The sequence below is a fragment of the Electrophorus electricus genome, chromosome 13 (assembly GCF_041902795.1).
Source record: "Electrophorus electricus isolate QZ-2024a chromosome 13, ASM4190279v1, whole genome shotgun sequence".
Classification (NCBI taxonomy): domain Eukaryota; kingdom Metazoa; phylum Chordata; class Actinopteri; order Gymnotiformes; family Gymnotidae; genus Electrophorus; species Electrophorus electricus.
In genome coordinates, this window is record NC_137509.1 from 9891329 (window position 1) to 9909252 (window position 17924).

Genomic DNA, 17924 nt, shown 5'->3' on the forward strand with positions numbered 1-17924 from the left:
ACAAGACAACAGGCTATGTAAATCCTCACTGACAGCAGGCATTTGATATGCTAACCGCAGTAGATAAATGCTATTAGCTTGGTTAGGTGCTTTCCTGCATGCGTAAGGCCACTGGAAAGCCAGCAGATGTCCAGCCCTCTGAAAAGGAGGCCGTGAAGGAAGCACAGACGTGCTCCAGCCACGCTAGCTTCCCTTGAGGAAAAGCAGCGCTAAGCCAAAAGTGGGTATTAACTCGCGTAAGGTGAATGGCATTTCTCCAGCCTTGCCTTCTGATTGCAAGTCAGTGCACACATACCTCTGCATACAAATCCCAAAATGACAATCACCCTGACCACGCAGACGTGGCCAGCAGGACATGCTTTCTCACAGGCAAACCGAGAGGGGGGGGGTATGCGAGGGAGTGACTGGCCTTTGAATCTCAATATGTACAACGTAGCCTAGTATACAGCCAGCTAATGAAATCAGAATCTGTGCTAAGGAAAACTGTGTGGGCTTTTCAGCAGCTCGAAACAGAGGCGGGTTTGAAAGCTGCACCACAAGTTAAATTACATCCTGGGGCAGACGGCTGTCTCCTTTTGCTGTTACAAGAAATATTGGGTGCCCTTTTGCAACTTAACATGCAGTGCATATGCTGGGGAATGGAAACAGTGCATATGTTGGGGAATGAAAACAGTGCATATGCAGGAGAATGGAAACAGTGCATATGTTGGGGAATGGAAACAGTGCATATGCAGGAGAACGGAAACAGTGCATATGTTGGGGAATGGAAACAGTGCATATGCAGGAGAACGGAAACAGTGCATATGTTGGGGAATGAAAACAGTGCATATGCTGGAGAATGGAAACAGTGCATATGTTGGGGAATGGAAACAGTGCATATGCAGGAGAACGGAAACAGTGCATATGTTGGGGAATGGAAACAGTGCATATGCAGGAGAATGGAAACAGTGCATATGTTGGGGAATGGAAACAGTGCATATGCTGGAGAATGGAAACAGTGCATATGTTGGGGAATGAAAACAGTGCATATGCAGGAGAATGGAAACAGTGCATATGTTGGGGAATGAAAACAGTGCATATGCTGGAGAATGGAAACAGTGCATATGTTGGGGAATGGAAACAGTGCATATGCAGGAGAACGGAAACAGTGCATATGTTGGGGAATGAAAACAGTGCATATGCAGGAGAACGGAAACAGTGCATATGTTGGGGAATGGAAACAGTGCATATGCAGGAGAACGGAAACAGTGCATATGTTGGGGAATGGAAACAGTGCATATGCAGGAGAACGGAAACAGTGCATATGTTGGGGAATGGAAACAGTGCATATGCAGGAGAATGGAAACAGTGCATATGTTGGGGAATGGAAACAGTGCATATGCAGGAGAATGGAAACAGTGCATATGTTGGGGAATGGAAACAGTGCATATGCAGGAGAATGGAAACAGTGCATATGTTGGGGAATGGAAACAGTGCATATGCAGGAGAATGGAAACAGTGCATATGTTGGGGAATGGAAACAGTGCATATGTTGGGGAATGGAAACAGTGCATATGCAGGAGAATGGAAACAGTGCATATGTTGGGGAATGGAAACAGTGCATATGCAGGAGAATGGAAACAGTGCATATGTTGGGGAATGGAAACAGTGCATATGCAGGAGAATGGAAACAGTGCATATGTTGGGGAATGGAAACAGTGCATATGCAGGAGAATGGAAACAGTGCATATGTTGGGGAATGGAAACAGTGCATATGCAGGAGAATGGAAACAGTGCATATGTTGGGGAATGGAAACAGTGCATATGTTGGGGAATGGAAACAGTGCATATGTTGGGGAATGCAAACAGTGCATATGCAGGAAAATGGAAACAGTGCATATGTTGGGGAATGGAAACAGTGCATATGCAGGAGAATGGAAACAGTGCATATGTTGGGGAATGGAAACAGTGCATATGCTGGAGAATGGAAACAGTGCATATGTTGGGGAATGGAAACAGTGCATATGTTAGGGAATGGAAACAGTGCATATGCAGGAGAATGGAAACAGTGCATATGTTGGGGAATGGAAACAGTGCATATGCTGGAGAATGGAAACAGTGCATATGCTGGAGAATGGAAACAGTGCATATGCTGGAGAATGGAAACAGTGCATATGTTGGGGAATGGAAACAGTGCATATGCAGGAGAATGGAAACAGTGCATATGTTGGGGAATGGAAACAGTGCATATGTTGGGGAATGGAAACAGTGCATATGTTGGGGAATGGAAACAGTGCATATGCAGGAGAATGGAAACAGTGCATATGTTGGGGAATGGAAACAGTGCATATGCTGGAGAATGGAAACTGCATATGTTGGGGAATGAAAACAGTGCATATGTTGGAGAATGGAAACAGTGCATATGTTGGGGAATGGAAACAGTGCATATGCAGGAGAATGGAAACAGTGCATATGTTGGGGAATGGAAACAGTGCATATGCTGGAGAATGGAAACAGTGCATATGTTGGGGAATGAAAACAGTGCATATGTTGGAGAATGGAAACAGTGCATATGTTGGGGAATGGAAACAGTGCATATGCAGGAGAATGGAAACAGTGCATATGTTGGGGAATGGAAACAGTGCATATGCAGGAGAATGGAAACAGAGCTTATGCTGAGGAATGGAAACAGTGCATATGCAGGAGAATGGAAACAGTGCATATGCTGAGGAATGGAAACAGTGCATATGCTAGAGAATAGAAGCAGGGCTTATGCTAATGGAGGGACATGGGGCAGGAAATGATAGTGAAAGAGCAAGAGAGTCAGAGTCAATAAGAAATGTCCAAATTTTGCTTTTAGTGTAGTTTAGTGGAGGTTGGTTACTGGGGGGCTGACGGAGAACAAGTGTCAGCAGCATCCTGAGGCCACTCGGCAGCTTGGTTTGTCTTTTGTGTTTCAGTACGTTTTACTATTATATTGAAAGAAGACAGAGCAACAAAGGACCGTATCTTCATCAATGTTAAAATATTTCAGTAAGACCCCACTGGTGTGAGAGCCCATAAGCCACAGCTCATTTGGAAAGTAACAGAACTAGATGAGAGTTTGGCAGTCATCAGTTTCTTGTGACAACATAATCACTTCCTCTGACCAACTTTGACTGTTGCCTGGGAAGATCAATCTGTCTTTCCTCTTATTGATTACGGCACACAGAGCCCTTATGGCACCCATCAACACACACACTGACCTCACATATTGGAAGGGTTCTGGAGCCTCTAAATTTCTGTAAGGTCATGCCTGACTTACCTGCCTGGATGATCTCTTGACCCATGGTGGGCTCGGAGTGCATGCTTCAGTCTGATGTTCCTCACACTGACGATGCGCTATTGAGCAACATACTGTACTGACAGGATGGGAAAAACAAAGGCAGTGTACCTAACACAAAGAGACATTTTTGACAGTATACTCTGAATATATAACAAGCAGCTGAGTACATAAACATTCACTCTCACAGTTTGGCTGTTCTTCTGCAAAAACTTTAATGGCGTCCTAAAATGTAGCAGAACACAACTCAAAATTTAATGGAGGCCTCAAAAGAAGTGAAGCTCGAGCTGTGCAAAGCTGTTCAATATTCAGAATGGGACTCAAAGTGGAGCCAGGAGTTAAAAATTGGATTAACTTAAACATTTTACAGTGACAGGTAATGTTTATCAGCCTGCATCATTAGTCTAGCTAGAAGTTTGAAATGCATTTTTCACTTTAAAATTCCTGGCACGAGAGCTTCCATGTTGTCTGCAGCCACCTGTTTTCTCTCACTGTACTCTATTCCCTTCCTTATCTGAGTTCTGCTGTGTCTGCCTCACCACTGTACATGCCAGCAGAGCTGAGTGAATCAGTTCCTGGGGTTCTAACATTAGAAACATCCCTGTATCGTGTGTCTGAAGGGCACTGAGAATAGCAGACGTGGGAGGGCAGGCAAGGCAGGGCAGCGCCGGCTGGAGCTGAGAGCATGGCATATTGCACCAGGCTCCAACAGCAGGCTGCGAAAGTGCTGAGTGGACACAGGCTGTCTGGCCCGGCTGGGGTTCAGGTCCCCACAGGCGACAGGTATCCCCACGGAGCTGACACACCACTTCCTTCTTCTTTTTTTTCTTTCTTTACCCCTCCCATCAACCCCAACCGAACCCCCTCCTCCCCGACTCCCCACTATCCACCCGGTCTCCTTTTCACTCTCCTGCAGCCATCTGAGAAAGCAGGCGTTGGGAGCAGACTGACAAGGGATTGGTGACATACTTCTTTTTTTGTCTCTCTCTCTCTCATTCGCTCTCTCTTTCTATCTCTCTCGCTCATCCTTCCCACCCCAACTGAACCCCCCACCCCCACCCCACCCTTCACCCATGCTCACACTGTAACATTGGAGGGGTGATGTACTGATGCGCTGGATGTTATGTAACACGGAACTAATAGGAGACGCCATAACGAACTTCACAATAAATAAATAATAGGTTTAATAACAAACAAACAAACCACCGACAGAACAGAACCTAAGGACAGACAGCACTAACGGGTAAGACAGTGTAGACAACAAACACAGAGTGACAGTACTAATGATATCTAACTAAACACATAAGGACGAGGAAAACCGAGAACTAACTAAACACATACAGGCTGAGAAACACTGAAAGCTAACCAAACACAGATCTTACAGAACCACAAACGTAATGACCAAAACAATGACCAACAACCAAGAGACGTAGGAACGGGATTTACATAGGGCTACAATTAGGGACAAACTCAGAACAGCTGGAAACTAAAGGGAGGAGACAGGGAACCATGGAGACGAATGAAAACCTGGAAGTGCCATGACAATGAGGGACACTCAGGTCTGCGGACGTAACACACACACACACACACACACACACACACACGCACACACACACACATGCACACACACACACATGCACACACACACACACGCACACGCACACGCACACACACACACGCACACTGCTTTGGAGTGGCTGATTTAAATCTCCACATACAGCCATGATGACCCATCAAGATGGGCCCTCTTGGTCTTTCTCCTGGTGCCCCCAGAGCTCATAAACATGGATGCTGATATGGTCTAAGTAAACAAATACTTGAACTTCACAGAAGTCCATCACCAACATAGTCATTTTTATGGCTTCGTGTGACATGCTTCTCTTCAGGTGTCTCTCACAGCTGTCTTTCCGCCATGGAGATTCTCATTTTTGTCGCATAAGTGCTATCGCTGAGGAAAAAAGGCCGTATATGCACAGCGGGCTTTAAGCCGTGTAAGCCAGCGTGTTGTGGTGCTAATTACATATCGACAGGTTCTTCAGGGCTTTGGTGAGGCTTATGCCAGGATTTCTTGGTGACAAGGCTTTAGACTTAGAGCTGTTTTTCAGCTCACAGTGCCCACTGAGCCAAATATAATTTAAAGGCTTGATTTTGCTTTATGGTGCATACAATGCAACACTGCAATCTGAGGACAAATAACAGACACACATCAGTAGGTGAAAGCGGGTTGATATACACCAATCAAAGGTGGAAAATGAGATATTTGCAAAGTTGGAGATGAAACACATCCAATGTAGACAGTTCTCACAGTTCATCGTTCCCACCTGCAGGTTCCTGAGGTGAGAGCTTTTTTTTTTTTCTGATGGTGAAGCGAAAGCCAGCCGTGGAATGTAAATGCACTCCAGGCTGCACACGGCAACAGCGCTCGGTTCGCCTTTACACTTTCACACCGCTCGCTGTCTCCTCTCCGCGAAGCTAAAGTGACACAGTACAAGGCCAGGGGTTAGCCAGCTTACGGCCGTGCACATCATCTCCGTCTCACGGCGTGGTGCCCGGTGCCATGCTGAGAGTGGAATGGAGACCAGACATGCACTCTGTCCAGATTTGGAATAGCAATGATTGTGGAAGCTACGCCTTACTTTAATGCAAATGGATTTCAAGAGCAATAAAGCAATAAAGTTTTTTCAGATTTCATTTATTTTAATTCATTTGTTCTTTTATAAATTTGATAGTAGCCAAATGGAAAGTACTCTACTCCTTGGATTAGTAAATATATGGCAATAATGCAATTCTTAACCCCACTGCCTGTTCTCTCATTTCTTATACCCTCCCTCCAAATAAATAAATAAATACCAAATGAGCAATCAAATGCCATCTTGGCAAGGGCTTCAATTCGAATTCTAAAGCTTCCAGTGTCCTGTAAGTAAAGTCTGTGGGAAAGCGTGTGAGGGATATGTAGGAGAACGTCTTCATGGGAGAGAGCTCACCTCTAACCTGCTTTGCTCCTGCAGCTCCTCCCTGGGGCCCAGGCTGCTGCTACTGCTGGAGGTGCTGGTGGTGTTGCGGGTGGGGAAGGGTGGAGTTGGGTTCTCTTATGGGCTTCCTGCTGCCTTGCCTTGGGCTGCACAGCCTGCAAATTGCTCTCAGGGGGGTTGAAAGATAAAAAGAGACATATGCAGGAGATTTTTCTCCAGTAGACCACCCTCTCCTTACCTCCCTCCCATTCTGAGCCAGTATTCACCAGCCAATTGAAGTTTAGAGGGTAATTAGGTGACAGCCAATTATGTTTACAAATCTCACAGGTGAAGGAGCATTTGACTGCTGCAACCTTCCCTTTGCACTGTAAGGGGGAGCGGAGAATGTGAAAAGAAATTTTCTGTAACTTTTAAATATAGCTGCAGCACCACCTCCCACTATGCTGCACAAATGCTGAACTTCAAGAGGACGAGATATTTGCTGGTTGAATGTATGGTGCACCAAGAGGAACGGAAAAAAAAAAAAAAAAAAAAAACCTGCAACAAGCCAGCTCTTTCATCATGAAATTAACTCATCTGTGAGTGTTGCAAGTTCTGCTGGAACTTTGTGCAGACAGAATTACAGATGATTCCTAATGTACTGGAGCCTGCAAGGTTAGCGCTACCACCATGCCCAAAGGGAAGCAACAACATTGTCCCAAAGCTACCATTCACTCTCCAGGGTCCTGAAGTGACATCCTCTGATAGGTTTCAGCTCCCACTGGATCAACACAGTGAGTGTGAAGTGAAGGCGGAACTGGCTAACTGTGCTCAGCTGGATCTCACTGACAAGTAGTTTGCTCATCTTCTAACATCTTTAAGATGCCATGTAAGCAGCATACAAGAAATGGGAAGGTTAGTGGAATTCACATTTTCTTCAAGAAAAGACCAAAACTGGTTGACTACAGCTGGAGTCAACCCTAAAAACACTTGCCTAAACTCAGTGGTCTGTCTTACAGCTGCACTATTACAGACAACAATACATTTCTGCATGCAGAACACTGACATGGGAGTAATGTGGTAGCGAGGACTGCACCACTGACGTACACAGTAGTGTACTGTGTGCAGTAACCGTTGCTGGCTAGATATCCTGCGCTGGTCCTGAGGCCAAACACTAAACACTGATGAAGAGATCAGTTAATACAAACACTGTATTGCAACAGATGGGATATACTCTCCAACTATATACTTACAAGCTTTACCTAGAAGGTAGATGTCAGTTTTATATTATGTTTTATGTTTTTATTTATGTTTGTTATATACTGCATTTGAGCTTATTTATATTTAGATTTATGTAGTATTATATTTATATTATCTAAGCACAAAACCTCAATTAAGGCTTATCCTATAAACATGATGTTTGCTTATTTGCTTGTGTGTTTGTTTATGAAGTGCTGTAATTAAGGATTTCAGTATTTATTTTTATGATGAGCCATGAGTAGAGGCTCTTTTAACAAGCAGAAGACTTGTACAATAAACTGAAAATCAAATATTAATCATATGTTTGGACTTGAGAATTTGAGCTTTTATTTTTGTCAGGGAACATATTCTATTTTATTTATTTTTTTTACGATTACCTTTGTTTATACTGCTGAGAAGTCGTTCTTTTTTGTTGTCATTGGTTTAAGAGGAAGCAAGTCTTGTTGATGGAGAGCGTCCACTGACACACACAGGCAGGCATCAGCCCTTTTTATGGGAGGGTCCTGTAGATTGGTATAAACAGACATCAGTATCTAACATCAAAAACTGTGTCTCAATAAGGTCATTTCCCGTAAGGCTCACTAAATCATTGCTAACTTGTTGGTACAGGTGCTTTATTCTTAAATACCAAATGAAGTGACTCGCATTTACAGTGACCTCCTGGCAAAGTGGCCTGGTCAGCAGCTAGACAGGGAGCAGGCCCTCGGGCAGCCTGTGGTAGAAGAGGCATCAGGCCAGGACTTCAACATCTTAACCTTTTACTCAAAGAACCAAACCACTGCTGAATACAGAGAAAGAGTATAGACACAGCAACAAATGCACATACAAATACACATTTCTCATCTCTCTCTCTCTCTCTCTCTCTCTGTCTCTCTCTGTCTCTCTCTGTATCTCTCTCTCTCTCTCTCTCTCTCTCTCTCATCTCTCTCTCTCTCTCTCTCTCTCTCTCTCTCTCTCTCTCTCTGCCCTCTGTTTTTCCCTTTCCTGCTTTCCCTCCCGCTCTCCTTTAACCTTTTCAGAAAGGGAACAGGGTGCTTCTGAATGCACAGAAGAAGAGCTGACATTAAGCAAGTTGAGTCTTCTGGTGTAGGGAAGGTGAAGATCCTCAAATGTGAAGACCTTTAGCCAAAATAGAGTCTCAGCACAAGTGTTCAGGACATAGCTATTTTTGGCACAAAAACTAATAACTCCTGCTTCACTCGGTTTTCCATCTTGTTTTCTATATTGAAGTGTAGAGTGAAAATCTGAGGAAACCTGATGTGATATTTAAGTAGCACAGTATTTACAATGGAAATACTAAAGGACACAGGCTCAGCAGTACATGTCATCTTCTACATTGATACAGAGAGTGTGCGCGTGCGTACGTTTGTGTGTGTATGTGAGTTTGCATGCATTTGTGCATTCGTGTGTGTGTGTGTGTGTGTGTGTGTGTGTGCAGCACTCTGAAGCGTGGAAGCATCATTAGAGGAGAATAGTGCTGATGAGGGCACTAGAAGGGGGCTACCATTTGCTGCTCAACCTCACTGAGGAGCTGTCTGTCTCGCCTAACCCCCAGAGAACCATTAAAGGAGCAGCAAGCAGTACATTGTGAACCTTACAGCAGTTATTACGGTATCATCACGGCTGCCTGCTTCTCCCACTCAAAGGAGATTTCCTCTTTCTCCATTATTCCCCTTTTCTTTTCCATTATTCTTTTAACTTCGTCTGTCTGACTTTTGCCTTTGTCCAAAAGGAAAGGTGCTGATGTTGTAGATGCTCTTAAATACTATTGATAGCTTTTCTAAACACAAACATTACATTGTTCATCTGCATGAGCCTTTATAAAACAGATTATGACAGTTCCCTGATCTGCTAGTCTCACAGCCTCCTGAAATCTACCAGTCTCTGCAGTCTGTGGCGTTCTAATCAATAAAGCAGGAACTGATGCGCTCACTAATGGTGTTTCCTGAGCATATACGGTATGTGGTTTAGTTTTCTGTACCCGTGGAAGAAGGAATTTCCTCTGGGAGTCAAAGAGCCAGAGTTCAGAGCAGTCAATGGAAGGGCTGTAGGTAGGGGAGCCCATCAGTTGAACAGCCTCACATTCCGAACATTTGGCTCCAGGCTGTTGATGCCAGTCACTCCCTAGATGGGCACATTCACACCAGCTGCTGCGGATTCATTAAAACCCAGGACTGGTGTAGGCTGAGCTCTGTGCTGCAGTAAGAGCAGCTTACCCATGCATGCCCGCCAAAGATCGCACACTAAACTTAGACTCGATGTTCCAACAATGGTCGTTTCAAAGGAGTCCCGAGACCTTTACAGCTGTGCAGCACTGAATGCTGCCAGTACAAGCCTGCTGAAAGCACAGTTCATCCGAGGTCATGCAAGTGAGAGCACAGCAATTTCAGTATAAAGGTCTCTCAGTGTGAATCCAGAGCACTCATGCCTCTAAAGTGACTGTGCCCCCCCACCCAGCAGTAATGCATTCTGCCCTATGAAATGTAATGTGGGGAGCTGGGATTATTTCTGGAGCACCTCTACCACAGTGTAAGTGTGAGAGTGATGCACAGTGATGATCAGATGAGGGTTAAAAATCAGTGTACCTCAGGGGTATATCCTATTTTGCACATTTGTTCATGGCCACACATTGCACAGTGAGTGAGTCGTTACTCCGTCCTTTCTAATTACTCTTCAGGGGTGTAGCATCTGAACATGACAATGATAATGACTCTGATTATTGTAAATATACAATAAGAGGATACAGAAGTGACAACAATAAGGTTTAATTGAAGTTATGTATGGATGTTTTATTTATTTATTTTTGCATTGCATTGCATTGCATTCCATTGCAGCATTCTGAAGCTCTATGGGTGGTTGAAAATACATGAAAGGAGAGCACCCACAGAACCTGGAAAATGACTCCTAGCCTCCCACAGTGCAACATTACAGTTCATATGAATGCTGCCTCCTTTTTCCCTCTATAGCTGGCAGATTCATCGTTCATTCAGGCTTATTTTGTTTGCATCTGGAAGGTCCAATAACACAGATCAGTCTGGCAGTGCTGTTGGCTGGCACTGGGTCACCTTATTCCTACAGCCTCTGTAAAGTGTACGTGAAACTACTTCCTGTAGTCCAAAGGTTGAGGTGACTAATGTAGTGGCCACATTAGGAAAATTAAGTCCAGCTCATCTTTTAACCAGTCCCTTAACTATATTCAGAGCATATATCTAAAGGAAAGCTAAGAATGGAATTAGAATGGAATTAGAAATATCAGAGAACTATTATTAGATGTCAGGGGATTGATAAACAACTTATACCAGAGTTGGGAGGGAAAACTGGAGGCAGGTCTTTTTGACAGTTGTAAAGAAAATATGAAATGAAGCATTATGTATGCCTGAGCTTCCAAATCATATACACACAATTCAATAACTTATACAAATGCTCCCCCCCCCCAAACACACACACACACACACACACACACACACACACACACACACACAGACAGTTTTTATAGGCCATTGTCTTCTTGCGCCCTCATTTGTTCCTGCTGACTGTGGGGTTTAGCAATGAGGTAAAATTTCAGCCCAATATCATTACTCACATATCCTACGACCTTCATAGTCTCCACAGCTGCTCTGCCTCTCCCTCCCTTACCCCCTTCCTCATTCTCTCTCTCTCTCTCTCACTCTCTCACTCTCTCTCTCACACTCTCTCACTCTCTCCTCTCAATGTTAGAAGGGGAGTGTGAACTGCATAGAGAGCAAACAGTAATCCTTGCTGATCTCAGCATTATCAAAAGATGGAATACAGACTAGAAACTTTCTTAATAAGAACATTCATATCTGCCCTTCATCTGTCCATCTGTGGACCTTTCTGACTCGGCACCTTTCTCTTTCTTTCCCTGTTACTGTGTTTCCCTCACGCGCTCTTCCTTTTTATCTGTGTCTTTTTCCGTGTGTAACCTCTTTGTCTCATCTCAAAGATGACACCTTGTTGTTGTTGGAAAAGCTTCTGTCAGCATAAGTCCAATTGGAAATGCATAGCTCCCCTATCGTTCTGTTTTCTCTGTCTGACTCTAATCCAAATGGCAATCCCTTTAAATATAGAAGATAAAAATGAACTGCTATTCTATTCTATTCATACTTAACAAGTTTTTCTTCTTTGTGTGTTTAGTATATTTCATATTACACAGTAATAAGCCCTGTATGCTATGTAATAGCACCACTGTCATTTTACAGGGGATTAGTAACAAGCTGTTATTTGTATGGAAGTTGTCTTTTATGGATAGTGGCTTACTGGACTTCTAACTTTTAATAAATTCACTTTTCTCAGTTACATTAACATGGTTTTATTACATTCCTGCACAGCCGCTCGATTTTGTCGCAATCATTAATCTGTGTGAAGTACCTTATGAATTTGCTCTGGCACAAGAAAGAAATGTTAGTGTCAGTGACCTTAGGGGGTTTGGGAGGCACCCACAGTCAAAGGTCCATGAATCAGCTCTGTGACTGGTTAGCGCTGTGGTCTGTGCCAGCTTACTTCCTGTTAGGAAACCTAGACTTTCAGAATTAGATATTCACTAGCACCAGACACACAAATGTGAATGAAGCCATTCTAGTACAGTGTCAGGCACTGACTGCTTAGATAATGATTGCCTTATGTTTTTGTTTTTGTTTTTTTATACTGAAGACAATATTCATATTAAGGGCCCGATCCAAACTAATGATAAAACATTATTATTATTGAGTCAGAGCTGTGTCTGCAAATTGATTTAGCATAACAAAGCTCTGTATCTGTTTGTGTGTTTTGATTGCATATAAGCTTCAAGAGGCTCTTCTGGAATGATTGATTTAGTCTGTATTCTTTCCTACGGCAACTCTGACCTTTCTGTATGTTCTTAATGGCAGCAGATTGCATGCTCTCCTGTGTGTAGCTCTAAAGAAAATGCAGTTGCTACTTATGCTGGTAAATATTTAAATGTTGCAGCCCATTTGACAGGGACTTGGCATGCACATAGATCGCTGGAAGGTTAAATGTTCTTATTTATGATAATACATTTCACTTACTGGAATTCTGTGCATGCATTTATTCTCTTGTCATAGAGACTGGAATTTACTTCATGCCAAACATTTGCACTTTTTTCTTTTTTGTAGAATAACTTTTTTTGTTTGTTTGTTTATATTTTTGAGACACCAATTATAGTAAACAATAAGTAAACAAGGACATTGCGACAGTTGCTGCTGACAGACAGAACACAAGCAAGAAAAATAAAAAAACATAAGTTTGCAATCTCATATTCACACAAATGCAAATCATATAATATATCTTCCATAGGACTAATAAATACTCCTTGGCATAGCCCTGCCTATGCTTGCCTTCTGTCTCTCTCTCTCTCTCTCTCTCTCTCTCACACTCACACACACACACACACACACACACACACACACATTAAGAACTTATTTATATTCCCTCATTACCCCATAACAAACAAATACTCCATTCTTGTCTCACCAATAAACATAAACACACACACACACACACACACACACACACACACACATACACACACACACACACACACACACACACACACACACACGCACGCACACACTCACACACACGCACGCACGCACACACTCATAGACACAACACCCCTCCCTCCAGGCCCAGACCCCTGATGCAGTACCATGGGGCCCCTATGTCCTCTCTTCCTTACACCCTCACAGTTACTGGCTGAGACTCTTCACCTTCATATTTCCCTCACTCTGATGTTTGGACGTGGCCAGCTGCCACAGTAAAGCCCTGCTGCCCTTAGTAGCATATGCCTTGATTTTCGGCACAAATCTCAAAGCCCTTCACTTATGCATAAGATGTCAAATGGTCCATATTATACATATGTGTGTCACTGGAGGGGGCCATTGGCATTCAGTGGGTCTTTGAGGTATTCTTGAGGTATATATGCGCACTCTGCAAGTAACAGCATTCTGTTCACTCATATTGTTAATCTTGGAGTACTTGAGTACTTCTGACTAAATAACTAAATAAATAACTGCACATACACATGCATACATAAAACCTACCAGACTGACCTATATTTTTACATGTTCCTGGTGTATAGCTTTGATTTAGGTATATGACTATGTATAGGTATATGCTGTATGCTGTATGTATATTTCATGACTTTAAAGTGAATCTCATTTTTATTCAGACATAATCTGATATGCGCTGTCACAGGTTGATCATAGACCTTGGCCTGACTCCAGCAAAGTGTGTGTGCATGTGTGTGTGTGTACATGTGTGTGTGTGTATGTGTGTGCATGTGTATGTGTGTTTGTGTGTGTGAGTATGTGAATGCGAACAGCTGTTTGGGCCATTGTCGGGCTCAGGGTCAACAGATTTTGGTGTCAGCCTTCTGCACAGAGATAGATAGGAACAATAACTCTCTGTCAGGAGACGCCATCATAGCACATGACAGATAATCTCAGGACTTGTGTGTTCAGGAGTGTGTGCGTGGAATACACTGCATACAGCACCGACACAAAATTAATGTAGACTAATAAACAAATTTTCCATCTATATTATATCTAAGCTTATTATTAAAATTGTATGACTAACTTTTAAATCTTATTAAAGAGTCTTTTATCTATTTAGTCTTTTTACAAATGGTACTTGTTTTCTGTAGTCTATGAGGAGCAGAGGACAGCCAGTTTGAGAGCTGAGCCGACCGGGCCCTCCAGTTGTCAGGCCCGTGATATAGACCAAGTGTTAAAAAGGCTTTGATGTGCACTCCTAATAGATTACACATGCAAGAAAGTTCAAAGGCAGTGTCAGAACTTCAGAGTGTTGATTGATTCCTTTGTGGTTTCTCTACTCTCTCTCATTCTCCTTACTTTTCTCCCTCTATCACTCACTTTTAAACACCAGCCACCTTTCCTGACAGTCTGCACATGATAATTTTCGACTCCTCCTCCACTCATCCACCCACCCCCCACGCTTTCTGAGGAGGCCCCGTACAAGGCCAATCGATCGGTAGAGGGAGGCGCACTGAGCAAGAAACCTTGGTTCCTGCATCCCACGCTAAATTAGGTCCCTCCGTCAGTCACTCTGCGTTTCATCTCCTACCGATTAGGCAGGAAGTGAGACACACCATTTTCATTGCACTCGCAGCCATTTGAAGTTCTCCTCCTCCACGGCCAGAGCTCAGTGTGAGAAGCGGCCGGAAACATTCTCAGAAGCAAGCCAAAAAAAAAAAAAATTCTTTGAATATCGCAAACTGTTTGCCATTTCTCACTGCCGGTGCTAAATCTGAAAAGTTCCAAAATTTAGGCACACCTGCAGGTTTTCAAAACCATTTCAAGTTCTTCTAATATTTCCTCCCCGTAACAGTGATGCTATTAATAAAACATCGGCGCTTGAGTTAAAACTTTTTCACTCGAAAAGAGTTTCCTTATTATTATACAGCTGAATTGAAATCAATTAATCACTTTAAAAACAATATATATCCACAATGTATATACCGTAGATCAGGCAGTTGCAACACTGTACCTTCTGTCTTTTGTTGACAGTGAGCTAAAATCACTGTTAACTAAGTTCATGTTGAGGTGAAAGCAGGAGAGCACATCTGTGCTGTGTGGGGATAGCACCGAGAGGGAGAGCTCACTGCTGTGGCCCCATTCTTTGCTGGCTGAACACATCCTTGGCTTGGCCATCGGTGATGTACAGGACCTTTGCATACAGTGGATTCACAGTCCCCAGTGGAAACCCCTGAAGGCAGAAAGAGTGCTATGAAGTTAGAGTAAAGTGATTGTCTTGAGGAAAGAAAAGAGGCCATGTCAAGTGCATTTCGTACATCAAATGTTAATTTATTTCTTTAATTGGAAGACCAGCTTAGATAAGAAGAGTTAGGAGTGGTTACTATGAGGAAGCTTAAAAAAAGATTTCTCTCCAGAATGCAAATGCATACCAACTATTTGTTATTAAGAGAATGGCATAATTAAAGCACTGAAATGTACTCTAATCTCGTCATTTTTTCCTGAGCTTTGTATTTTCTTTACTAACTACATTTCATGTTTCATATAAGTTTATGACTTATCCCTACAAACAAATGACTGCAGTGTATCCTACTGGGAATATTCCAAATTTGTAATCAGTTTTAACCTCATGCTTTGACATGTAAATTCCATTCATTTAGAATTTAATTTAGAATTTCCCCTATGCGATGTAAATATATAAATATTTCATAATTAAGCAAGTAATTGCTTTTCACCCCGAAGTGAACAGTGACAAAATAAAATAGATAGGTAAAATTATTCATAAGGAGTTGACAGTTTCATTCCTTGCATTTCTAAAGCACATTAGGGAAAGTGTCCCTCTACAGTGTCCCTCTACAGTGTCCCTCTACAGTGTCCCTTAGTATTTCTCCACACTATCCCTCTACAGTGTCCCTCTGCAGTGTCCCTCTACAGTGTTCCTCAGTATTCCTCCACACTATCCCTCTACAGTGTCCCTCTACAGTGTCCCTTAGTATTTCTCCACACTATCCCTCTACAGTGTCCCTCTACAGTGTCCCTCAGTATTCCTCCACACTATCCCTCTACAGTGTCCCTCTGCAGTGTCCCTCTACAGTGTCCCTCTACAGTGTCCCTTAGTATGCCTCCACACTATCCCTCTACAGTGTCCCTCTACAGTGTCCCTCTACAGTGTCCCTCTACAGTGTCCCTCAGTATTCCTCCACACTATCCCTCTACAGTGTCCCTCTACAGTGTCCCTCAGTATTCCTCCACACTATCCCTCCACACTATCCCTCTACAGTGTCCCTCTACAGTGTCCCTCTACAGTGTCCCTTAGTATTCCTCCACACCATCCCTCTACAGTGTCCCTCTACAGTGTCCCTCAGTATTCCTCCACACTATCCCTCCACACTATCCCTCTACAGTGTCCCTCTACAGTGTCCCTCTACAGTGTCCCTTAGTATGCCTCCACACTATCCCTCTACAGTGTCCCTCTACAGTGTCCCTCAGTATTCCTCCACACTATCCTTCTACAGTGTCCCTCTACGGTGGCCCAGTGTCCTTCTACAGTGTCCCTCTATAGTATCCCTCTACACTATCCCTCTACAATGTCTCTCTAGAGTGTCCCTCTACAGTGTCCCTCTACAGTGTCTCTCTACAGTATCCCTCTACAGTGTCTCTCTACAGTGTCTCTCTACAGTATTGCTCTACAGTATCCCTCTACAGTGTCTCTCTACGGTATCTCTCTACAGTGTCCCTCTACAGTATTGCTCTACACTATCCCTCTACAATGTCTCTCTACAGTGTCCCTCTATAGTATCCCTCTACAGTATCCCTCTACAGTGTCTCTCTACAGTGTCCCTCTACAGTGTCCCTCTATAGTATCCCTCTACAGTGTCTCTCTACAGTGTCTCTCTACAGTATTGCTCTACAGTATCCCTCTACAGTGTCTCTCTACGGTATCCCTCTACAGTGTCTCTCTACAGTGTCCCTCTACAGTGTCCCTCTATAGTATCCCTCTACACTATCCCTCTACAATGTCTCTCTACAGTGTCCCTCTACAGTGTCCCTCTACAGTGTCTCTCTACAGTGTCTCTCTACAGTATTGCTCTACAGTATCCCTCTACAGTGTCTCTCTATGGTATCCCTCTACAGTATCCCTCTACAGTGTCTCTCTACAGTGTCTCTCTACAGTACTGCTCTACAGTGTCTCTCTACAGTATACTATGTAAGATTGCTTGTTTATCATGATTCATTCAAGTAATTAAAAGGCTCAAAAGTACTGTAGGACTAGCAGGAATGCTAATTAAGCTGTACAAAGTCAAAGAATCACTGAAGACTTTCAAGTCATGTTGCTGGTAATATTATTGAAAACAAATGTGGTACATGGCCTTATAAAACATATTATATTATAAAACATAGTGCGTCAAGATAATTACTACGCAAGGCAAGCAAATGGCAATGAAAAATAATGTAACATAAAAACATTGTGTTATCATCCTTCCAACAGCTGGAATTTTAGCATACTTCAGAGCTGCATGTGGTTGAGTCATATAGATTTATGCAAATGTAACATCTTTGGCCCAGTGCACTTCACAAAATTGTACACTATCTGCAAAGGCCACTTTTTTTGTACATATATATGTTACCCAGGCAACTGAAAGTGCCAAAAACAAAATAAAGCTGTAATATTTATGATGACTTAACCATTTCAATTTTCTCACCTGCTGGCCCTACTTGTTCCAAACATGTTTAATAGCTTACTTTATTCCATACATTTTTACCTCAGTAACATGATGGCTTTTGCAATCTCAAACCCTGGACAGAAAATAGAATGATTTAATAATTTATGAGCACACAAAATGATATGGTAGTGCTTACAAGAGATTCATATTAAAGGTCTTTCATATAGTCTAAATC